Raw genomic sequence first — 25,270 nt, 5'->3', positions numbered from 1 at the left:
GACTAAATACCTTCACATAATATCCAGACACAAGCATTCTCTGAAAGTTCTTTAGGATGTGTGCTTTCAACTCACAGTGTTCCAGCTTTCTTTTGAAAGAGCAGTTTTGAAACACTCTTTTTAAAGTTTCTGCAAGTGGATATTTGGAGCTCTTTCAGGCCTTCGTTTTAAACGTGAATATCTTCACATAAAAACTAGACAGAAGCATTCTCAGAAACTGCTTTGTGTTGTGTGCGCTCAACACACAGAGTTGAACCCTGCTTTTGATAGACCACTTTAGAAATACTCTCTTTGCAGAATTTGCAAGTGTTCATTTGGAGCGCTTTGACGCGTACGGTGGATAAGGTAACAACTTCACATAAAAACTAAACAGAAGCAATCTAAGAAACAGCTTTCTGATGTGTGCATTCAACTAACAGAGTGGAGCCTTCCTTTGGATAGAGCAGCTTCGTAACAGTGTATTTGCAAAAACTGCAAGAGGATATTTGGAGCTCTTTGAAGCGTTCGTGGGAAACGGGACTATCTTCACATAAAAACGAGACAGAAGTGTTCTCTGAAACTGCTTTGTGTTGTATGCATTCAACTCACACAGGTGAACCTTTCTTTGGATAGAGCAGTTTGAAACACTCTTTTCGTAGAATCTGCAAGTGTTCATTCGGTGGGCTTTGAGGCCTATGGTGGAATAGGAAACATCTTCACATAAAACCTAGACAGAAGCATTCTTTGAAACTTCTTTATGATGTGTGCATTCAACTCACACAGTTGAACTTTCCTTTTCATGGAGTAGTTTGGAAAGAGCGTTTGTGCAGCCTCTGCAAGTGGATATTTGGAGCTGTTTCAGGCCTTCGTTAGAAACGGGAATATCTTCCCATAAAAACTGGACAGAAGAATTCTCACAAACTGCTTTGTGATGTGTGTGTTCAACACACAGAGTGGAACCTTTCCTTTGCTAGAGCAGTTTTGAAACACTCTTGTTGTAGAATCTGCAAGTGTTCGTTTGGAGCTCTTTGAGGCCTATGGTGGAAAAGGAAATATCTTCACATAGAAACGAGACAGAAGCATTCTCAGAAACCCCTTTATGATGTGTGCATTCAACTCAGAGAGATAAGCCTTCCTTTTGATAGAGCAGTTTTGAAACTCTGTTTTTGCAGAATCTGCAAGAGGATATTTGGAGCCGTTTCAGGCCTTCGTTGGAAACGGGAATATCTTCACATGAAAACGAAACAGAAGCGTTCTGTGAAACTGGTTTGTGTAGCATGAATCCAACTCACAGAGTTGAACACTTCTTTTGAAGGAGCAGTTTTGAAACACTCTTTTGGTAGAATCTGCAATTGTTCATTAGGAGCGCTTTGAGGCCTATGGTGGAAGACTAAATAACTTCACATAATATCCAGACACAAGCATTCTCTGAAAGTTCTTTAGGATGTGTGCTTTCAACTCACAGTGTTCCACCTTTCTTTTGAAAGAGCAGTTTTGAAACACTCTTTTTAAAGTTTCTGCACGTGGATATTTGGAGCTCTTTCAGGCCTTCGTTGGAAACGTGAATATCTTCACATAAAAACTACACAGAAGCATTCTCAGAAACTGCTTTTTGTTGTGTGCGCTCAACACACAGAGTTGAACCCTGCTTTTGATAGAGCACTTTAGAAACACTCTCTTTGCAGAATTTGCAAGTGTTCATTTGGAGCGCTTTGACGCGTACAGTGGAAAAGGAAACAACTTCACATAAAAACTAAACAGAAGCACTCTAAGAAACAGCTTTCTGATGTGTGCATTCAACTAATAGAGTGGAAATTTCCTTTGGATAGAGCAGCTTTGTAACAGTGTATTTGCAGAAACTGCAAGAGGATATTTGGAGCTCTTTGAAGCGTTCGTGGGAAACGGGACTATCTTCACATAAAAACGAGACAGAAGTGTTCTCTGAAACTGCTTTGTGTTGTATGCATTCAATTCAAACAGGTGAACCTTTCTTTGGATAGAGCAGTTTGAAACACTCTTTTCGTAGAATCTGCAAGTGTTCATTCGGTGGGCTTTGAGGCCTATGGTGGAATAGGAAACATCTTCACATAAAACCTAGACAGAAGCATTCTTTGAAACTTCTTTATGATGTGTGCATTCAACTCACAGAGTTGAACCTTCCTTTTCATGGAGCAGTTTGGAAAGAGCCTTTGTGCAGCCTCTGCAAGTGGATATTTGGAGGTCTTTCAGGCCTTCGTTAGAAACGGGAATATCTTCCCATAAAAACTGGACAGAAGCATTCTCACAAACTGCTTTGTGATGTGTGTGTTCAACTCACAGAGTGGAACGTTTCCTTTGCTAGAGCAGTTTTGAAACACTCTTGTTGTAGAATCTGCAAGTGTTCGTTTGGAGCACTTTGAGGCCTATGGTGGAAAAGGAAATATCTTCACATAGAAACGAGACAGAAGCATTCTCAGAAACCTCTTTATGATGTGTGCATTCAACTCAGAGTGATAAGCCTTCCTTTTGATAGAGCAGTTTTGAAACTCTGTTTTTGCAGAATCTGCAAGTGGATATTTGGAGCCTTTTCAGGCCTTCGTTGGAAACGGAAATATCTTCACATGAAAACGAAACAGAAGCGTTCTGTGAAACTGCTTTGTGTAGTATGAATCCAACTCACAGAGTTGAACACTTCTTTTGAAGGAGCAGTTTTGAAACACTCTTTTGGTAGAATCTGCAATTGTTCATTAGGAGCGCTTTGAGGCCTATGGTGGAAGACTAAATACCTTCACATAATATCCAGACACAAGCATTCTCTGAAAGTTCTTTAGGATGTGTGCTTTCAACTCACAGTGTTCCACCTTTCTTTTGAAAGAGCAGTTTTGAAACACTCTTTTTAAAGTTTCTGCACGTGGATATTTGGAGCTCTTTCAGGCCTTCGTTGGAAACGTGAATATCTTCACATAAAAACTAGACAGAAGCATTCTCAGAAACTGCTTTGTGTTGTGAGCGCTCAACACACAGAGTTGAACCCTGCTTTTGATAGAGCACTTTAGAAACACTCTCTTTGCAGAATTTGCAAGTGTTCATTTGGAGCGCTTTGACGCGTACGGTGGAAAAGGAAACAACTTCACATAAAAAGTAAACAGAAGCACTCTAAGAAACAGCTTTCTGATGTGTGCATTCAACTAACAGAGTGGAACCTTCCTTTGGATAGAGCAGCTTTGTAACAGTGTATTTGCAGAAACTGCAAGAGTATACTTGGAGCTCTTTGAAGTGTTCGTTGGAAACGGGACTATCTTCACATAAAAACGAGACAGAAGTGTTCTCTGAAACTGCTTTGTGTTGTATGCATTCAATTCAAACAGGTGAACCTTTCTTTGGATAGAGCAGTTTGAAACACTCTTTTCGTAGAATCTGCAAGTGTTCATTCGGTGGCCTTTGAGGCCTATGGTGGAATAGGAAACATCTCCACATAAAACCTAGACAGAAGCATTCTTTGAAACTTCTTTATGATGTGTGCATTCAACTCAGAGAGTTGAACCTTCCTTTTCATGGAGTAGTTTGGAAAGAGTCTTTTTGCAGCATCTGCAAGTGGATATTTGGAGCTCTTTCAGGCCTTCGTTAGAAACGGGAGTATCTTCCCATAAAAACTGTACAGAAGCATTCTCACAAACTGCTTTGTGATGTGTGTGTTCAACTCACAGAGTGGAACCTTTCCTTTGCTAGAGCAGTTTTGAAACACTCTTGTTTTAGGATCTGCAAGTGTTCGTTTGGAGCGCTTTGAGGCCTATGGTGGAAAAGGAAATATCTTCACATAGAAACGAGACAGAAGCATTCTCAGAAACCTCTTTATGATGTGTGCATTCAACTCAGAGAGATAAGCCTTCCTTTTGATAGAGCAGTTTTGAAACTCTGTTTTTGCAGAATCTGCAAGTGTATGTTTGGAGCCCTTTCAGGCCTTCGTTGGAAACGGGAATATCTTCACATGAAAACGAAACAGAAGCGTTCTGTGAAACTGCTTTGTGTAGTATGAATCCAACTCACAGAGTTGAACACTTCTTTTGAAGGAGCAGTTTTGAAACACTCTTTTGGTAGAATCTGCAATTGTTCATTAGGAGCGCTTTGAGTCCTATGGTGGAAGACTAAATACCTTCACATAATATCCAGACACAAGCATTCTCTGAAAGTTCTTTAGGATGTGTGCTTTCAACTCACAGTGTTCCACCTTTCTTTTGAAAGAGCAGTTTTGAAACACTCTTTTTAAAGTTTCTGCAAGTGGATATTTGGAGCTCTTTCAGGCCTTCGTTGGAAACGTGAATATCTTCACATAAAAACTAGACAGAAGCATTCTCAGAAACTGCTTTGTGTTGTGAGCACTCAACACACAGAATTGAACCCTGCTTTTGATAGAGCACTTTAGAAACACTCTCTTTGCAGAATTTGCAAGTGGTCATTTGGAGTGCTTTGACACGTACGGTGGAAAAGGAAACAACTTCACATAAAAACTAAACAGAAGCACTCTAAGAAACAGCTTTCTGATGTGTGCATTCAACTAATAGAGTGGAACCTTCTTTTGGATAGAGCAGCTTTGTAACAGTGTATTTGCAGAAACTGCAAGAGGATATTTGGAGCTCTTTGAAGCATTCGTTGGAAACGGGACTATCTTCACATAAAAACGAGACAGAAGTGTTCTCTGAAACTGCTTTGTGTTGTATGCATTCAATTCAAACAGGTGAACCTTTCTTTGGATAGAGCAGTTTGAAACACTCTTTTCGTAGAATCTGCAAGTGTTCATTCGGTGGGCTTTGAGGCCTATGGTGGAATAGGAAACATCTTCACATAAAACCTAGACAGAAGCATTCTTTGAAACTTCTTTATGATGTGTGCATTCAACTCACAGAGTTGAACCTTCCTTTTCATGGAGCAGTTTGGAAAGAGCCTTTGTGCAGCCTCTGCAAGTGGATATTTGGAGGTCTTTCAGGCCTTCGTTAGAAACGGGAATATCTTCCCATAAAAACTGGACAGAAGCATTCTCACAAACTGCTTTGTGATGTGTGTGTTCAACTCACAGAGTGGAACGTTTCCTTTGCTAGAGCAGTTTTGAAACACTCTTGTTGTAGAATCTGCAAGTGTTCGTTTGGAGCACTTGGAGGCCTATGGTGGAAAAGGAAATATCTTCACATAGAAACGAGACAGAAGCATTCTCAGAAACCTCTTTATGATGTGTGCATTCAACTCAGAGTGATAAGCCTTCCTTTTGATAGAGCAGTTTTGAAACTCTGTTTTTGCAGAATCTGCAAGTGGATATTTGGAGCCTTTTCAGGCCTTCGTTGGAAACGGAAATATCTTCACATGAAAACGAAACAGAAGCGTTCTGTGAAACTGCTTTGTGTAGTATGAATCCAACTCACAGAGTTGAACACTTCTTTTGAAGGAGCAGTTTTGAAACACTCTTTTGGTAGAATCTGCAATTGTTCATTAGGAGCGCTTTGAGGCCTATGGTGGAAGACTAAATACCTTCACATAATATCCAGACACAAGCATTCTCTGAAAGTTCTTTAGGATGTGTGCTTTCAACTCACAGTGTTCCACCTTTCTTTTGAAAGAGCAGTTTTGAAACACTCTTTTTAAAGTTTCTGCACGTGGATATTTGGAGCTCTTTCAGGCCTTCGTTGGAAACGTGAATATCTTCACATAAAAACTAGACAGAAGCATTCTCAGAAACTGCTTTGTGTTGTGAGCGCTCAACACACAGAGTTGAACCCTGCTTTTGATAGAGCACTTTAGAAACACTCTCTTTGCAGAATTTGCAAGTGTTCATTTGGAGCGCTTTGACGCGTACGGTGGAAAAGGAAACAACTTCACATAAAAAGTAAACAGAAGCACTCTAAGAAACAGCTTTCTGATGTGTGCATTCAACTAACAGAGTGGAACCTTCCTTTGGATAGAGCAGCTTTGTAACAGTGTATTTGCAGAAACTGCAAGAGTATACTTGGAGCTCTTTGAAGTGTTCGTTGGAAACGGGACTATCTTCACATAAAAACGAGACAGAAGTGTTCTCTGAAACTGCTTTGTGTTGTATGCATTCAATTCAAACAGGTGAACCTTTCTTTGGATAGAGCAGTTTGAAACACTCTTTTCGTAGAATCTGCAAGTGTTCATTCGGTGGGCTTTGAGGCCTATGTTGGAATAGGAAACATCTCCACATAAAACCTAGACAGAAGCATTCTTTGAAACTTCTTTATGATGTGTGCATTCAACTCACAGTGTTGAACCTTCCTTTTCATGGAGCAGTTTGGAAAGAGCCTTTGTGCAGCCTCTGAAAGTGGATATTTGGAGCTCTTTCAGGCCTTCGTTAGAAACGGGAATATCTTCCCATTAAAACTGGATAGAAGCATTCTCACAAACTGCTTTGTGATGTGTGTGTTCAACTCACAGAGTGGAACCTTTCCTTTGCTAGAGCAGTTTTGAAACACTCTTTTTGTAGAATCTGCAAGTGTTCGTTTGGGGCGCTTTGAGGCCTATGGTGGAAAAGGTAATATCTTCACATAGAAACGAGACAGAACCATTCTCAGAAACCTCTTTATGATGTGTGCATTCAACTCAGAGAGATAAGCCTTCCTTTTGATAGTGCAGTTTTGAAACTCTGTTTTTGTAGAATCTGCAAGTGGATATTTGGAACCCTTTCAGGCCTTCGTTGGAAACGGGAATATCTTCACATGAAAACGAAACAGAAACGTTCTGTGAAACTGCTTTGTGTAGTATGAATCCAACTCACAGAGTTGAACACTTCTTTTGAAGGAGCAGTTTTGAAACACTCTTTTGGTAGAATCTGCGATTGTTCATTAGGAGCGCTTTGAGGCCTATGGTGGAAGACTAAATACCTTCACATAATATCCAGACACAAGCATTCTCTGAAAGTTCTTTAGGATGTGTGCTTTCAACTCACAGTGTTCCACCTTTCTTTTGAAAGAGCAGTTTTGAAACACTCTTTTTAAAGTTTCTGCAAGTGGATATTTGGAGCTCTTTCAGGCCTTCGTTGGAAACGTGAATATCTTCACATAAAAACTAGACAGAAGTATTCTCAGAAACTGCTTTGTGTTGTGAGCGCTCAACACACAGAGTTGAACCCTGCTTTTGATAGAGCACTTTAGAAACACTCTCTTTGCAGAATTTGCAAGTGTTCATTTGGAGCGCTTTGACGCGTACGGTGGAAAAGGAAACAACTTCACATAAAAAGTAAACAGAAGCACTCTAAGAAACAGCTTTCTGATGTGTGCATTCAACTAACAGAGTGGAACCTTCCTTTGGATAGAGCAGCTTTGTAACAGTGTATTTGCAGAAACTGCAAGAGTGTACTTGGAGCTCTTTGAAGTGTTCGTTGGAAACGGGACTATCTTCACATAAAAACGAGACAGAAGTGTTCTCTGAAACTGCTTTGTGTTGTATGCATTCAATTCAAACAGGTGAACCTTTCTTTGGATAGAGCAGTTTGAAACACTCTTTTCGTAGAATCTGCAAGTGTTCATTCGGTGGCCTTTGAGGCCTATGGTGGAATAGGAAACATCTCCACATAAAACCTAGACAGAAGCATTCTTTGAAACTTCTTTATGATGTGTGCATTCAACTCAGAGAGTTGAACCTTCCTTTTCATGGAGTAGTTTGGAAAGAGTCTTTTTGCAGCATCTGCAAGTGGATATTTGGAGCTCTTTCAGGCCTTCGTTAGAAACGGGAGTATCTTCCCATAAAAACTGTACAGAAGCATTCTCACAAACTGCTTTGTGATGTGTGTGTTCAACTCACAGAGTGGAACCTTTCCTTTGCTAGAGCAGTTTTGAAACACTCTTGTTTTAGAATCTGCAAGTGTTCGTTTGGAGCGCTTTGAGGCCTATGGTGGAAAAGGAAATATCTTCACATAGAAACGAGACAGAAGCATTCTCAGAAACCTCTTTATGATGTGTGCATTCAACTCAGAGAGATAAGCCTTCCTTTTGATAGAGCAGTCTTGAAACTCTGTTTTTGCAGAATCCGCAAGTATATGTTTGGAGCCCTTTCAGGCCTTCGTTGGAAACGGGAATATCTTCACATGAAAACGAAACAGAAGCGTTATGTGAAACTGCTTTGTGTAGTATGAATCCAACTCACAGAGTTGAACACTTCTTTTGAAGGAGCAGTTTTGAAACACTCTTTTGGTAGAATCTGCAATTGTTCATTAGGAGCGCTTTGAGGCCTATGGTGGAAGACTAAATACCTTCACATAATATCCAGACACAAGCATTCTCTGAAAGTTCTTTAGGATGTGTGCTTTCAACTCACAGTGTTCCACCTTTCTTTTGAAAGAGCAGTTTTGAAACACTCTTTTTAAAGTTTCTGCAAGTGGATATTTGGAGCTCTTTCAGGCCTTCGTTGGAAACGTGAATATCTTCACATAAAAATTAGACAGAAGCATTCTCAGAAACTGCTTTGTGTTGTGAGCACTCAACACACAGAATTGAACCCTGCTTTTGATAGAGCACTTTAGAAACACTCTCTTTGCAGAATTTGCAAGTGGTCATTTGGAGTGCTTTGACACGTACGGTGGAAAAGGAAACAACTTCACATAAAAAGTAAACAGAAGCACTCTAAGAAACAGCTTTCTGATGTGTGCATTCAATTAATAGAGTGGAACCTTCCTTTGGATAGAGCAGCTTTGTAACAGTGTATTTGCAGAAACTGCAAGAGGATATTTGGAGCTCTTTGAAGCATTCGTTGGAAACGGGACTATCTTCACATAAAAACGAGACAGAAGTGTTCTCTGAAACTGCTTTGTGTTGTATGCCTTCAACTCACACAGGTGAACCTTTCTTTGGATAGAGCAGTTTGAAACACTCTTTTCGTAGAATCTGCAAGTGTTCATTCGGTGGGCTTTGAGGCCTATGTTGGAATAGGAAACATCTCCACATAAAACCTAGACAGAAGCATTCTTTGAAACTTCTTTATGATGTGTGCATTCAACTCACAGTGTTGAACCTTCCTTTTCATGGAGCAGTTTGGAAAGAGCCTTTGTGCAGCCTCTGAAAGTGGATATTTGGAGCTCTTTCAGGCCTTCGTTAGAAACGGGAATATCTTCCCATTAAAACTGGATAGAAGCATTCTCACAAACTGCTTTGTGATGTGTGTGTTCAACTCACAGAGTGGAACCTTTCCTTTGCTAGAGCAGTTTTGAAACACTCTTTTTGTAGAATCTGCAAGTGTTCGTTTGGGGCGCTGTGAGGCCTATGGTGGAAAAGGAAATATCTTCACATAGAAACGAGACAGAAGCATTCTCAGAAACCTCTTTATGATGTGTGCATTCAACTCAGAGAGATAAGCCTTCCTTTTGATAGAGCAGTTTTGAGACTCTGTTTTTGTAGAATCTGCAAGTGGATATTTGGAACCCTTTCAGGCCTTCGTTGGAAACGGGAATATCTTCACATGAAAACGAAACAGAAACGTTCTGTGAAACTGCTTTGTGTAGTATGAATCCAACTCACAGAGTTGAACACTTCTTTTGAAGGAGCAGTTTTGAAACACTCTTTTGGTAGAATCTGCAATTGTTCATTAGGAGCGCTTTGAGGCCTATGGTGGAAGACTAAATACCTTCACATAATATCCAGACACAAGCATTCTCTGAAAGTTCTTTAGGATGTGTGCTTTCAACTCACAGTGTTCCACCTTTCTTTTGAAAGAGCAGTTTCGAAACACTCTTTTTAAAGTTTCTGCAAGTGGATATTTGGAGCTCTTTCAGGCCTTCGTTGGAAACGTGAATATCCTCACATAAAAAGTAGACAGAAGCATTCTCAGAAACTGTTTTTGTTGTGAGCGCTCAACACACAGAGTTGAACCCTGCTTTTGATAGAGCACTTTAGAAACACTCTCTTTGCAGAAATTGCAATTGTTCATTTGGAGCGCTTTGACGAATACGGTGGAATAGGTAACAACTTCACATAAAAACTAAACAGAAGCACTTTAAGAAACAGCTTTCTGATGTGTGCATTCAACTAACAGAGTGGAACCTTCCTTTGGATAGAGCAGCTTGGTAACAGTGTATTTCCAGAAACTGCAAGAAGATATTTGGAGCTCTTTGAAGCGTTCGTTGGAAACGGGACTATCTTCACATAAAAACGAGACAGAAGTGTTTTCTGAAACTGCTTTCTGTTCTATGTATTCAACTTACACAGGTGAACCTTTCTTTGGATAGAGCAGTTTGAAACACTCTTTTCGTAGAATCTGCAAGTGTTCATTCGTTGGGCTTTGAGGCCTATGGTGGAATAGGAAACATCTTCACATAAAACCTAGACAGAAGCATTCTTTGAAACTTCTTTATGATGTGTGCATTCAACTCACAGAGTTGAACCTTCCTTTTCATGGAGCAGTTTGGAAAGAGCCTTTGTGCAGCCTCTGCAAGTGGATATTTGGAGCTCTTTCAGGCCTTCGTTAGAAACGGGAATATCTTCCCATAAAAACTGGACAGAAGCATTCTCACAAACTGCTTTGTGATGTGTGTGTTCAACTCACAGAGTGGGACCTTTCCTTTGCTAGAGCAGTTTTGAAACACTCTTTTTGTAGAATCTGCAAGTGTTCGTTTGGAGCGCTTTGAGGCCTATGGTGGAAAAGGAAATATCTTCACATAGAAACGAGACAGAAGCATTCTCAGAAACCTCTTTATGATGTGTGCATTCAACTCAGAGAGATAAGCCTTCCTTTTGATAAAGCAGTTTTGAAACTCTGTTTTTGTAGAATCTGCAAGTGGATATTTGGAACCCTTTCAGGCCTTCGTTGGAAACGGGAATATCTTCACATGAAAACGAAACAGAAGCGTTCTGTGAAACTGCTTTGTGTAGTATGAATCCAACTCACAGAGTTGAACACTTCTTTTGAAGGAGCAGTTTTGAAACACTCTTATGGTAGAATCTGCAATTGTTCATTAGGAGCGCTTTGAGGCCTATGGTGGAAGACTAAATACCTTCACATAATATCCAGACACAAGCATTCTCTGAAAGTTCTTTAGGATGTGTGCTTTCAACTCACAGTGTTCCACCTTTCTTTTGAAAGAGCAGTTTTGAAACACTCTTTTTAAAGTTTCTGCAAGTGGATATTTGGAGCTCTTTCAGGCCTTCGTTGGAAACGTGAATATCTTCACATAAAAACGACACAGAAGCATTCTCAGAAACTGCTTTGTGTTGTGAGCGCTCAACACACAGAGTTGAACCCTGCTTTTCATAGAGCACTTTAGAAACACTCTCTTAGCAGAATTTGCAAGTGTTCATTTGGAGCGCTATGACGCGTACGGTGGAAAAGGAAACAACTTCACATAAAAACTAAACAGAAGCACTCTAAGAAACAGCTTTCTGATGTGTGCATTCAACTAACAGAGTGGAACCTTCCTTTGGATAGAGCAGCTTTGTAACAGTGTATTTGCAGAAACTGCAAGAGGATATTTGGAGCTCTGTGAAGTGTTCGTTGGAAACGGGACTATCTTCACATAAAAACGAGACAGAAGTGTTCTCTGAAACTGCTTTGTGTTGTATGCATTCAATTCAAACAGGTGAACCTTTCTTTGGATAGAGCAGTTTGAAACACTCTTTTCGTAGAATCTGGAAGTGTTCATTCGGTGGGCTTTGAGGCCTATGGTGGAATAGGAAACATCTTCACATAAAACCTAGACAGAAGCATTCTTTGAAACTTCTTTATGATGTGTGCATTCAACTCACAGAGTTGAACCTTCCTTTTCATGGAGCAGTTTGGAAAGAGCCTTTGTGCAGCCTCTGCAAGTGGATATTTGGAGGTCTTTCAGGCCTTCGTTAGAAACGGGAATATCTTCCCATAAAAACTGGACAGAAGCATTCTCACAAACTGCTTTGTGATGTGTGTGTTCAACTCACAGAGTGGAACCTTTCCTTTGCTAGAGCAGTTTTGAAACACTCTTTTTGTAGAATCTGCAAGTGTTCGTTTGGAGCGCTTTGAGGCCTATGGTGGAAAAGGAAATATCTTCAAATAGAAACGAGACAGAAGCATTCTCAGAAACCTCTTTATGATCTGTGCATTCAACTCAGAGAGATAAGACTTCCTTTTGATAGAGCAGTTTTGAAACTCTGTTTTTGTAGAATCTGCAAGTGGATATTTGGAGCCCTTTCAGGCCTTCGTTGGAAACGGGAATATCTTCACATGAAAACGAAACAGAAGCGTTCTGTGAAACTGCTTTGTGTAGTATGAATCCAACTCACAGAGTTGAACACTTCTTTTGAAATAGCAGTTTTGAAACACTCTTTTGGTAGAATCTGCAATTGTTCATTAGGAGCGCTTTGAGGCCTAATGTGGAAGACTAAATACCTTCACATAATATCCAGACACAAGCATTCTCTGAAAGTTCTTTAGGATGTGTGCTTTCAACTCACAGTGTTCCACCTTTCTTTTGAAAGAGCAGTTTTGAAACACTCTTTTTAAAGTTTCTGCAAGTGGATATTTGGAGCTCTTTCAGGCCTACGTTTTAAACGTGAATATCTTCACATAAAAACTAGACAGAAGCATTCTCAGAAACTGCTTTGTGTTGCGAGCACTCAACACACAGAGTTGAACCCTGCTTTTGATAGAGCACTTTAGAAACACTCTCTTTGCAGAATTTGCAAGTGTTCATTTGGAGCACTTTGACGAGTACGGTGGAAAAGGAAACAACTTCACATAAAAACTAAACAGAAGCACTCTAAGAAACAGCTTTCTGATGTGTGCATTCAACTAACAGAGTGGAACCTTCCTTTGGATAGAGCAGCTTGGTAACAGTGTATTTGCAGAAACTGCAAGAAGATATTTGGAGCTCTTTGAAGGGTTCGTTGGAAACGGGACTATCTTCACATAAAAACGAGACAGAAGTGTTCTCTGAAACTGCTTTGTGTTGTATGCATTCAACTCACACAGGTGAACCTTTCTTTGGATAGAGCAGTTTGAAACACTCTTTTCGTAGAATCTGCAAGTGTTCATTCGGTGGGCTTTGAGGCCTATGGTGGAATAGGAAACATCTTCACATGAAACCTAGACAGAAGCATTCTTTGAAACTTCTTTATGATGTGTGCATTCAACTCACAGAGTTGAACCTTCCTTTTCATGGAGCAGTTTGGAAAGAGCCTTTGTGCAGCCTCTGCAAGTGGATATTTGGAGCTCTTTCAGGCCTTCGTTAGAAACGGGAATATCTTCCCATTAAAACTGGATAGAAGCATTCTCACAAACTGCTTTGTGATGTGTGTGTTCAACTCACAGAGTGGAACCTTTCCTTTGCTAGAGCAGTTTTGAAACACTCTTTTTGTAGAATCTGCAAGTGTTCGTTTGGAGCGCTTTGAGGCCTATGGTGGAAAAGGAAATATCTTCACATAGAAACGAGACAGAAGCATTCTCAGAAACCTCTTTATGATGTGTGCATTCAACTCAGAGAGATAAGCCTTCCTTTTGATAGAGCAGTTTTGAAACTCTGTTTTTGTAGAATCTGCAAGTGGATATTTGGAGCCCTATCAGGCCTTCGTTGGAAACGGGAATATCTTCACATGAAAACGAAACAGAAGCGTTCTGTGAAACTGCTTTGTGTAGTATGAATCCAACTCACAGAGTTGAACACTTCTTTTGAAGGAGCAGTTTTGAAACACTCTTTTGGTAGAATCTGCAATTGTTCATTAGGAGCTCTTTGAGGCCTATGGTGGAAGACTAAATACCTTCACATAATATCCAGACACAAGCATTCTCTGAAAGTTCTTTAGGATGTGTGCTTTCAACTCACAGTATTCCACCTTTCTTTTGAAAGAGCAGTTTTGAAACACTCTTTTTAAAGTTTCTGCAAGTGGATATTTGGAGCTCTTTCAGGCCTTCGTTGGAAACGTGGATATCTTCACATAAAAACTAGACAGAAGCATTCTCAGAAACTGCTTTGTGTTGTGTGCGCTCAACACACAGAGTTGAACCCTGCTTTTGATAGAGCACTTTAGAAACACTCTCTTTGCAGAACTTGCAAGTGTTCATTTGGAGCGCTTTGACGCGTACGGTGGAAAAGGAAACAACTTCACATAAAAAGTAAACAGAAGCACTCTAAGAAACAGCTTTCTGATGTGTGCATTTAACTAACAGAGTGGAGCCTTCCTTTGGATAGAGCAGCTTCGTAACAGTGTATTTGCAAAAACTGCAAGAGGATATTTGGAGCTCTTTGAAGCGTTCGTGGGAAACGGGACTATCTTCACATAAAAACGAGACAGAAGTGTTCTCTGAAACTGCTTTGTGTTGTATGCATTCAATTCAAACAGGTGAACCTTTCTTTGGATAGAGCAGTTTGAAACACTCTTTTCGTAGAATCTGCAAGTGTTCATTCGGTGGGCTTTGAGGCCTATGGTGGAATAGGAAACATCTTCACATAAAACCTAGACAGAAGCATTCTTTGAAACTTCTTTATGATGTGTGCATTCAACTCACAGAGTTGAACCTTCCTTTTCATGGAGCAGTTTGGAAAGAGCCTTTGTGCAGCCTCTGCAAGTGGATATTTGGAGGTCTTTCAGGCCTTCGTTAGAAACGGGAATATCTTCCCATAAAAACTGGACAGAAGCATTCTCACAAACTGCTTTCTGATGTGTGTGTTCAACTCACAGAGTGGAACCTTTCCTTTGCTAGAGCAGTTTTGAAACACTCTTGTTGTAGAATCTGCAAGTGTTCGTTTGGAGCACTTTGAGGCCTATGGTGGAAAAGGAAATATCTTCACATAGAAACGAGACAGAAGCATTCTCAGAAACCTCTTTATGATGTGTGCATTCAACTCAGAGTGATAAGCCTTCCTTTTGATAGAGCAGTTTTGAAACTCTGTTTTTGCAGAATCTGCAAGTGGATGTTTGGAGCCTTTTCAGGCCTTCGTTGGAAACGGGAATATCTTCACATGAAAACGAAACAGAAGCGTTCTGTGAAACTGCTTTGTGTAGTATGAATCCAACTCACAGAGTTGAACACTTCTTTTGAAGGAGCAGTTTTGAAACACTCTTTTGGTAGAATCTGCAATTGTTCATTAGGAGCGCTTTGAGGCCTATGGTGGAAGACTAAATACCTTCACATAATATCCAGACACAAGCATTCTCTGAAAGTTCTTTAGGATGTGTGCTTTCAACTCACAGTGTTCCACCTTTCTTTTGAAAGAGCAGTTTTGAAACACTCTTTTTAAAGTTTCTGCACGTGGATATTTGGAGCTCTTTCAGGCCTTCGTTGGAAACGTGAATATCTTCACATAAAAACTAGACAGAAGCATTCTCAGAAACTGCTTTGTGTTGTGAGCGCTCAACACACAGAGTTGAACCCTGCTTTTGATAGAGCACTTTAGAAACACTCTCTTTGCAGAATTTGCAAGTGTTCATTTGGAGCGCTTTGACGCGTACGGTGGAAAAGGAAACAACTTCACATAAAAAGTAAACAGAAGCACTCTAAGAAACAGCTTTCTGATGTGTGCATTCAACTAACAGAGTGGAACCTTCCTTTGGATAGAGCAGCTTTGTAACAGTGTGTTTGCAGAAACTGCAAGAGTATACTTGGAGCTCTTTGAAGTGTTCGTTGGAAACGGGACTATCTTCACATAAAAACGAGACAGAAGTGTTCTCTGAAACTGCTTTGTGTTGTATGCGTTCAATTCAAACAGGTGAACCTTTCTTTGGATAGAGCAGTTTGAAACACTCTTTTCGTAGAATCTGCAAGTGTTCATTCGGTGGCCTTTGAGGCCTATGGTGGAATAGGAAACATCTCCACATAAAACCTAGACAGAAGCATTCTTTGAAACTTCTTTATGATGTGTGCATTCAACTCACAGAGTTGAACCTTCCTTTTCATGGAGTAGTTTGGAAAGAGTCTTTTTGCAGCATCTGCAAGTGGATATTTGGAGCTCTTTCAGGCCTTCGTTAGAAACGGGAGTATCTTCCCATAAAAACTGTACAGAAGCATTCTCACAAACTGCTTTGTGATGTGTGTGTTCAACTCACAGAGTGGAACCTTTCCTTTGCTAGAGCAGTTTTGAAACACTCTTGTTTTAGGATCTGCAAGTGTTCGTTTGGAGCGCTTTGAGGCCTATGGTGGAAAAGGAAATATCTTCACATAGAAACGAGACAGAAGCATTCTCAGAAACCTCTTTATGATGTGTGCATTCAACTCAGAGAGATAAGCCTTCCTTTTGATAGAGCAGTTTTGAAACTCTGTTTTTGCAGAATCTGCAAGTGTATGTTTGGAGCCCTTTCAGGCCTTCGTTGGAAACGGGAATATCTTCACATGAAAACGAAACAGAAGCGTTCTGTGAAACTGCTTTGTGTAGTATGAATCCAACTCACAGAGTTGAACACTTCTTTTGAAGGAGCAGTTTTGAAACACTCTTTTGGTAGAATCTGCAATTGTTCATTAGGAGCGCTTTGAGGCCTATGGTGGAAGACTAAATACCTTCACATAATATCCAGACACAAGCATTCTCTGAAAGTTCTTTAGGATGTGTGCTTTCAACTCACAGTGTTCCACCTTTCTTTTGAAAGAGCAGTTTTGAAACACTCTTTTTAAAGTTTCTGCAAGTGGATATTTGGAGCTCTTTCAGGCCTTCGTTGGAAACGTGAATATCTTCACATAAAAACTAGACAGAAGCATTCTCAGAAACTGCTTTGTGTTGTGAGCACTCAACACACAGAATTGAACCCTGCTTTTGATAGAGCACTTTAGAAACACTCTCTTTGCAGAATTTGCAAGTGGTCATTTGGAGTGCTTTGACACGTACGGTGGAAAAGGAAACAACTTCACATAAAAACTAAACAGAAGCACTCTAAGAAACAGCTTTCTGATGTGTGCATTCAACTAATAGAGTGGAACCTTCTTTTGGATAGAGCAGCTTGGTAACAGTGTATTTGCAGAAACTGCAAGAGGATATTTGGAGCTCTTTGAAGCATTCGTTGGAAACGGGACTATCTTCACATAAAAACGAGACAGAAGTGTTCTCTGAAACTGCTTTGTGTTGTATGACTTCAACTCACACAGGTGAACCTTTCTTTGGATAGAGCAGTTTGAAACACTCTTTTCGTAGAATCTGCAAGTGTTCATTCGGTGGGCTTTGAGGCCTATGTTGGAATAGGAAACATCTCCACATAAAACCTAGACAGAAGCATTCTTTGAAACTTCTTTATGATGTGTGCATTCAACTCACAGTGTTGAACCTTCCTTTTCATGGAGCAGTTTGGAAAGAGCCTTTGTGCAGCCTCTGCAAGTGGATATTTGGAGCTCTTTCAGGCCTTCGTTAGAAACGGGAATATCTTCCCATTAAAACTGGATAGAAGCATTCTCACAAACTGCTTTGTGATGTGTGTGTTCAACTCACAGAGTGGAACCTTTCCTTTGCTAGAGCAGTTTTGAAACACTCTTTTTGTAGAATCTGCAAGTGTTCGTTTGGGGCGCTTTGAGGCCTATGGTGGAAAAGGAAATATCTTCACATAGAAACGAGACAGAACCATTCTCAGAAACCTCTTTATGATGTGTGCATTCAACTCAGAGAGATAAGCCTTCCTTTTGATAGTGCAGTTTTGAAACTCTGTTTTTGTAGAATCTGCAAGTGGATATTTGGAGCCCTTTCAGGCCTTCGTTGGAAACGGGAATATCTTCACATGAAAACGAAACAGAAGCGTTCTGTGAAACTGCTTTGTGTAGTATGAATCCAACTCACAGAGTTGAACACTTCTTTTGAAGGAGCAGTTTTGAAACACTCTTATGGTAGAATCTGCAATTGTTCATTAGGAGCGCTTTGAGGCCTATGGTGGAAGACTAAATACGTTCACATAATATCCAGACACAAGCATTCTCTGAAAGTTCTTTAGGATGTGTGCTTTCAACTCACAGTGTTCCACCTTTCTTTTGAAAGAGCAGTTTTGAAACACTCTTTTTAAAGTTTCTGCACGTGGATATTTGGAGCTCTTTCAGGCCTTCGTTGGAAACGTGAATATCTTCACATAAAAACTAGACAGAAGCATTCTCAGAAACTGCTTTGTGTTGTGAGCGCTCAACACACAGAGTTGAACCCTGCTTTTGATAGAGCACTTTAGAAACACTCTGTTTGCAGAATTTGCAAGTGTTCATTTGGAGCGCTTTGACGCGTACGGTGGAAAAGGAAACAACTTCACATAAAAAGTAAACAGAAGCACTCTAAGAAACAGCTTTCTGATGTGTGCATTCAACTAACAGAGTGGAACCTTCCTTTGGATAGAGCAGCTTTGTAACAGTGTATTTGCAGAAACTGCAAGAGTATACTTGGAGCTCTTTGAAGTGTTCGTTGGAAACGGGACTATCTTCACATAAAAACGAGACAGAAGTGTTCTCTGAAACTGCTTTGTGTTGTATGCGTTCAATTCAAACAGGTGAACCTTTCTTTGGATAGAGCAGTTTGAAACACTCTTTTCGTAGAATCTGCAAGTGTTCATTCGGTGGCCTTTGAGGCCTATGGTGGAATAGGAAACATCTCCACATAAAACCTAGACAGAAGCATTCTTTGAAACTTCTTTATGATGTGTGCATTCAACTCACAGAGTTGAACCTTCCTTTTCATGGAGTAGTTTGGAAAGAGTCTTTTTGCAGCATCTGCAAGTGGATATTTGGAGCTCTTTCAGGCCTTCGTTAGAAACGGGAGTATCTTCCCATAAAAACTGTACAGAAGCATTCTCACAAACTGCTTTGTGATGTGTGTGTTCAACTCACAGAGTGGAACCTTTCCTTTGCTAGAGCAGTTTTGAAACACTCTTGTTTTAGGATCTGCAAGTGTTCGTTTGGAGCGCTTTGAGGCCTATGGTGGAAAAGGAAATATCTTCACATAGAAACGAGACAGAAGCATTCTCAGAAACCTCTTTATGATGTGTGCATTCAACTCAGAGAGATAAGCCTTCCTTTTGATAGAGCAGTTTTGAAACTCTGTTTTTGCAGAATCTGCAAGTGTATGTTTGGAGCCCTTTCAGGCCTTCGTTGGAAACGGGAATATCTTCACATGAAAACGAAACAGAAGCGTTCTGTGAAACTGCTTTGTGTAGTATGAATCCAACTCACAGAGTTGAACACTTCTTTTGAAGGAGCAGTTTTGAAACACTCTTTTGGTAGAATCTGCAATTGTTCATTAGGAGCGCTTTGAGGCCTATGGTGGAAGACTAAATACCTTCACATAATATCCAGACACAAGCATTCTCTGAAAGTTCTTTAGGATGTGTGCTTTCAACTCACAGTGTTCCACCTTTCTTTTGAAAGAGCAGTTTTGAAACACTCTTTTTAAAGTTTCTGCAAGTGGATATTTGGAGCTCTTTCAGGCCTTCGTTGGAAACGTGAATATCTTCACATAAAAACTAGACAGAAGCATTCTCAGAAACTGCTTTGTGTTGTGAGCACTCAACACACAGAATTGAACCCTGCTTTTGATAGAGCACTTTAGAAACACTCTCTTTGCAGAATTTGCAAGTGGTCATTTGGAGTGCTTTGACACGTACGGTGGAAAAGGAAACAACTTCACATAAAAACTAAACAGAAGCACTCTAAGAAACAGCTTTCTGATGTGTGCATTCAACTAATAGAGTGGAACCTTCTTTTGGATAGAGCAGCTTGGTAACAGTGTATTTGCAGAAACTGCAAGAGGATATTTGGAGCTCTTTGAAGCATTCGTTGGAAACGGGACTATCTTCACATAAAAACGAGACAGAAGTGTTCTCTGAAACTGCTTTGTGTTGTATGCCTTCAACTCACACAGGTGAACCTTTCTTTGGATAGAGCAGTTTGAAACACTCTTTTCGTAGAATCTGCAAGTGTTCATTCGGTGGGCTTTGAGGCCTATGTTGGAATAGGAAACATCTCCACATAAAACCTAGACAGAAGCATTCTTTGAAACTTCTTTATGATGTGTGCATTCAACTCACAGTGTTGAACCTTCCTTTTCATGGAGCAGTTTGGAAAGAGCCTTTGTGCAGCCTCTGAAAGTGGATATTTGGAGCTCTTTCAGGCCTTCGTTAGAAACGGGAATATCTTCCCATTAAAACTGGATAGAAGCATTCTCACAAACTGCTTTGTGATGTGTGTGTTCAACTCACAGAGTGGAACCTTTCCTTTGCTAGAGCAGTTTTGAAACACTCTTTTTGTAGAATCTGCAAGTGTTCGTTTGGGGCGCTTTGAGGCCTATGGTGGAAAAGGAAATATCTTCACATAGAAACGAGACAGAACCATTCTCAGAAACCTCTTTATGATGTGTGCATTCAACTCAGAGAGATAAGCCTTCCTTTTGATAGAGCAGTTTTGAAACTCTGTTTTTGTAGAATCTGCAAGTGGATATTTGGAGCCCTTTCAGGCCTTCGTTGGAAACGGGAATATCTTCACATGAAAACGAAACAGAAGCGTTCTGTGAAACTGCTTTGTGTAGTATGAATCCAACTCACAGAGTTGAACACTTCTTTTGAAGGAGCAGTTTTGAAACACTCTTATGGTAGAATCTGCAATTGTTCATTAGGAGCGCTTTGAGGCCTATGGTGGAAGACTAAATACCTTCACATAATATCCAGACACAAGCATTCTCTGAAAGTTCTTTAGGATGTGTGCTTTCAACTCACAGTGTTCCACCTTTCTTTTGAAAGAGCAGTTTTGAAACACTCTTTTTAAAGTTTCTGCAAGTGGATATTTGGAGCTCTTTCAGGCCTTCGTTGGAAACGTGAATATCTTCACATAAAAACGACACAGAAGCATTCTCAGAAACTGCTTTGTGTTGTGAGCGCTCAACACACAGAGTTGAACCCTGCTTTTGATAGAGCACTTTAGAAACACTCTCTTTGCAGAATTTGCAAGTGTTCATTTGGAGCGCTTTGACGCGTACGGTGGAAAAGGAAACAACTTCACATAAAAAGTAAACAGAAGCACTCTAAGAAACAGCTTTCTGATGTGTGCATTCAACTAACAGAGTGGAACCTTCCTTTGGATAGAGCAGCTTTGTAACAGTGTATTTGCAGAAACTGCAAGAGTGTACTTGGAGCTCTTTGAAGTGTTCGTTGGAAACGGGACTATCTTCACATAAAAACGAGACAGAAGTGTTCTCTGAAACTGCTTTGTGTTTTATGTATTCAACTCACAAAGGTGAACCTTTCTTTGGATAGAGCAGTTTGAAACACTCTTTTCGTAGAATCTGCAAGTGTTCATTCGGTGGCCTTTGAGGCCTATGGTGGAATAGGAAACATCTCCACATAAAACCTAGACAGAAGCATTCTTTGAAACTTCTTTATGATGTGTGCATTCAACTCAGAGAGTTGAACCTTCCTTTTCATGGAGCAGTTTGGAAAGAGCCTTTGTGCAGCCTCTGCAAGTGGATATTTGGAGGTCTTTCAGGCCTTCGTTAGAAACGGGAATATCTTCCCATAAAAACTGGACAGAAGCATTCTCACAAACTGCTTTGTGATGTGTGTGTTCAACTCACAGAGTGGAACCTTTCCTTTGCTAGAGCAGTTTTGAAACACTCTTTTTGTAGAATCTGCAAGTGTTCGTTTGGAGCGTTTTGAGGCCTATGGTGGAAAAGGAAATATCTTCACATAGAAACGAGACAGAAGCATTCTCAGAAACCTCTTTATGATGTGTGCATTCAACTCAGAGAGATAAGCCTTCCTTTTGATAGAGCAGTTTTGAAACTCTGTTTTTGTAGAATCTGCAAGTGGATATTTGGAGCCCTTTCAGGCCTTCGTTGGAAACGGGAATATCTTCACATGAAAACGAAACAGAAGCGTTCTGTGAAACTGCTTTGTGTAGTATGAATCCAACTCACAGAGTTGAACACTTCTTTTGAAGGAGCAGTTTTGAAACACTCTTTTGGTAGAATCTGCAATTGTTCATTAGGAGCTCTTTGAGGCCTATGGTGGAAGACTAAATACCTTCACATAATATCCAGACACAAGCATTCTCTGAAAGTTCTTTAGGATGTGTGCTTTCAACTCACAGTGTTCCACCTTTCTTTTGAAAGAGCAGTTTTGAAACACTCTTTTTAAAGTTTCTGCAAGTGGATATTTGGAGCTCTTTCAGGCCTTCGTTGGAAACGTGGATATCTTCACATAAAAACTAGACAGAAGCATTCTCAGAAACTGCTTTGTGTTGTGAGCGCTCAACACACAGAGTTGAACCCTGCTTTTGATAGAGTACTTTAGAAACACTCTCTTTGCAGAATTTGCAAGTGTTCATTTGGAGCGCTTTGACGCGTACGGTGGAAAAGGAAACAACTTCACATAAAAAGTAAACAGAAGCACTCTAAGAAACAGCTTTCTGATGTGTGCATTCAACTAACAGAGTGGAACCTTCCTTTGGATAGAGCAACTTTGTAACAGTGTATTTGCAGAAACTGCAAGAGGATACTTGGAGCTCTTTGAAGTGTTCGTTGGAAACGGGACTATCTTCACATAAAAACGAGACAGAAGTGTTCTCTGAAACTGCTTTGTGTTGTATGCATTCAATTCAAACAGGTGAACCTTTCTTTGGATAGAGCAGTTTGAAACACTCTTTTCGTAGAATCTGCAAGTGTTCATTCGGTGGGCTTTGAGGCCTATGGTGGAATAGGAAACATCTTCACATAAAACCTAGACAGAAGCATTCTTTGAAACTTCTTTATGATGTGTGCATTCAACTCACAGAGTTGAACCTTCCTTTTCATGGAGCAGTTTGGAAAGAGCCTTTGTGCAGCCTCTGCAAGTGGATATTTGGAGCTCTTTCAGGCCTTCGTTAGAAACGGGAATATCTTCCCATAAAAACTGGACAGAAGCATTCTCACAAACTGCTTTGTGATGTGTGTGTTCAACTCACAGAGTGGGACCTTTCCTTTGCTAGAGCAGTTTTGAAACACTCTTTTTGTAGAATCTGCAAGTGTTCGTTTGGAGCGCTTTGAGGCCTATGGTGGAAAAGGAAATATCTTCACATAGAAACGAGACAGAAGCATTCTCAGAAACCTCTTTATGATGTGTGCATTCAACTCAGAGAGATAAGCCTTCCTTTTGATAGAGCAGTTTTGAAACTCTGTTTTTGTAGAATCTGCAAGTGGATATTTGGAGCCCTTTCAGGCCTTCGTTGGAAACGGGAATATCTTCACATGAAAACGAAACAGAAGCATTCTGTGAAACTGCTTTGTGTAGTATGAATCCAACTCACAGAGTTGAACACTTCTTTTGAAGGAGCAGTTTTGAAACACTCTTATGGTAGAATCTGCAATTGTTCATTAGGAGCGCTTTGAGGCCTATGGTGGAAGACTAAATACCTTCACATAATATCCAGACACAAGCATTCTCTGAAAGTTCTTTAGGATGTGTGCTTTCAACTCACAGTGTTCCACCTTTCTTTTGAAAGAGCAGTTTTGAAACACTCTTTTTAAAGTTTCTGCAAGTGGATATTTGGAGCTCTTTCAGGCCTTCGTTGGAAACGTGAATATCTTCACATAAAAACGACACAGAAGCATTCTCAGAAACTGCTTTGTGTTGTGAGCGCTCAACACACAGAGTTGAACCCTGCTTTTCATAGAGCACTTTAGAAACACTCTCTTAGCAGAATTTGCAAGTGTTCATTTGGAGCGCTATGACGCGTACGGTGGAAAAGGAAACAACTTCACATAAAAACTAAACAGAAGCACTCTAAGAAACAGCTTTCTGATGTGTGCATTCAACTAACAGAGTGGAACCTTCCTTTGGATAGAGCAGCTTTGTAACAGTGTATTTGCAGAAACTGCAAGAGGATATTTGGAGCTCTGTGAAGTGTTCGTTGGAAACGGGACTATCTTCACATAAAAACGAGACAGAAGTGTTCTCTGAAACTGCTTTGTGTTGTATGCATTCAATTCAAACAGGTGAACCTTTCTTTGGATAGAGCAGTTTGAAACACTCTTTTCGTAGAATCTGGAAGTGTTCATTCGGTGGGCTTTGAGGCCTATGGTGGAATAGGAAACATCTTCACATAAAACCTAGACAGAAGCATTCTTTGAAACTTCTTTATGATGTGTGCATTCAACTCACAGAGTTGAACCTTCCTTTTCATGGAGCAGTTTGGAAAGAGCCTTTGTGCAGCCTCTGCAAGTGGATATTTGGAGGTCTTTCAGGCCTTCGTTAGAAACGGGAATATCTTCCCATAAAAACTGGACAGAAGCATTCTCACAAACTGCTTTGTGATGTGTGTGTTCAACTCACAGAGTGGAACCTTTCCTTTGCTAGAGCAGTTTTGAAACACTCTTTTTGTAGAATCTGCAAGTGTTCGTTTGGAGCGCTTTGAGGCCTATGGTGGAAAAGGAAATATCTTCAAATAGAAACGAGACAGAAGCATTCTCAGAAACCTCTTTATGATCTGTGCATTCAACTCAGAGAGATAAGACTTCCTTTTGATAGAGCAGTTTTGAAACTCTGTTTTTGTAGAATCTGCAAGTGGATATTTGGAGCCCTTTCAGGCCTTCGTTGGAAACGGGAATATCTTCACATGAAAACGAAACAGAAGCGTTCTGTGAAACTGCTTTGTGTAGTATGAATCCAACTCACAGAGTTGAACACTTCTTTTGAAGGAGCAGTTTTGAAACACTCTTTTGGTAGAATCTACAATTGTTCATTAGGAGCGCTTTGAGGCCTATGTTGGAAGACTAAATACCTTCACATAATATCCAGACACAAGCATTCTCTGAAAGTTCTTTAGGATGTGTGCTTTCAACTCACAGTGTTCCACCTTTCTTTTGAAAGAGCAGTTTTGAAACACTCTTTTTAACGTTTCTGCAAGTGGATATTTGGAGCTCTTTCAGGCCGTGGTTGGAAATGTGAATATCTTCACATAAAACTAGACAGAAGCATTCTCAGAAACTGCTTTGTGTTGTGTGCGCTCAACACACAGAGTTGAACCCTGCTTTTGATAGAGCACTTTAGAAATACTCTCTTTGCAGAATTTGCAAGTGTTCATTTGGAGCGCTTTGACGCGTACGGTGGATAAGGTAACAACTTCACAAAAAAACTAAACAGAATCACTCTAAGAAACAGCTTTCTGATGTGTGCATTTAACTAACAGAGTGGAGCCTTCCTTTGGATAGAGCAGCTTCGTAACAGTGTATTTGCAAAAACTGCAAGAGGATATTTGGAGCTCTTTGAAGCGTTCGTGGGAAACGGGACTATCTTCACATAAAAACGAGACAGAAGTGTTCTCTGAAACTGCTTTGTGTTGTATGCATTCAACTCACACAGGTGAACCTTTCTTTGGATAGAGCAGTTTGAAACACTCTTTTCGTAGAATCTGCAAGTGTTCATTCGGTGGGCTT

The sequence above is a fragment of the Pongo pygmaeus genome, chromosome X (assembly GCF_028885625.2).
Source record: "Pongo pygmaeus isolate AG05252 chromosome X, NHGRI_mPonPyg2-v2.0_pri, whole genome shotgun sequence".
In the NCBI taxonomy this organism is placed as follows: Eukaryota; Metazoa; Chordata; class Mammalia; order Primates; family Hominidae; genus Pongo; species Pongo pygmaeus.
This window is presented reverse-complemented; position numbering follows the sequence as displayed.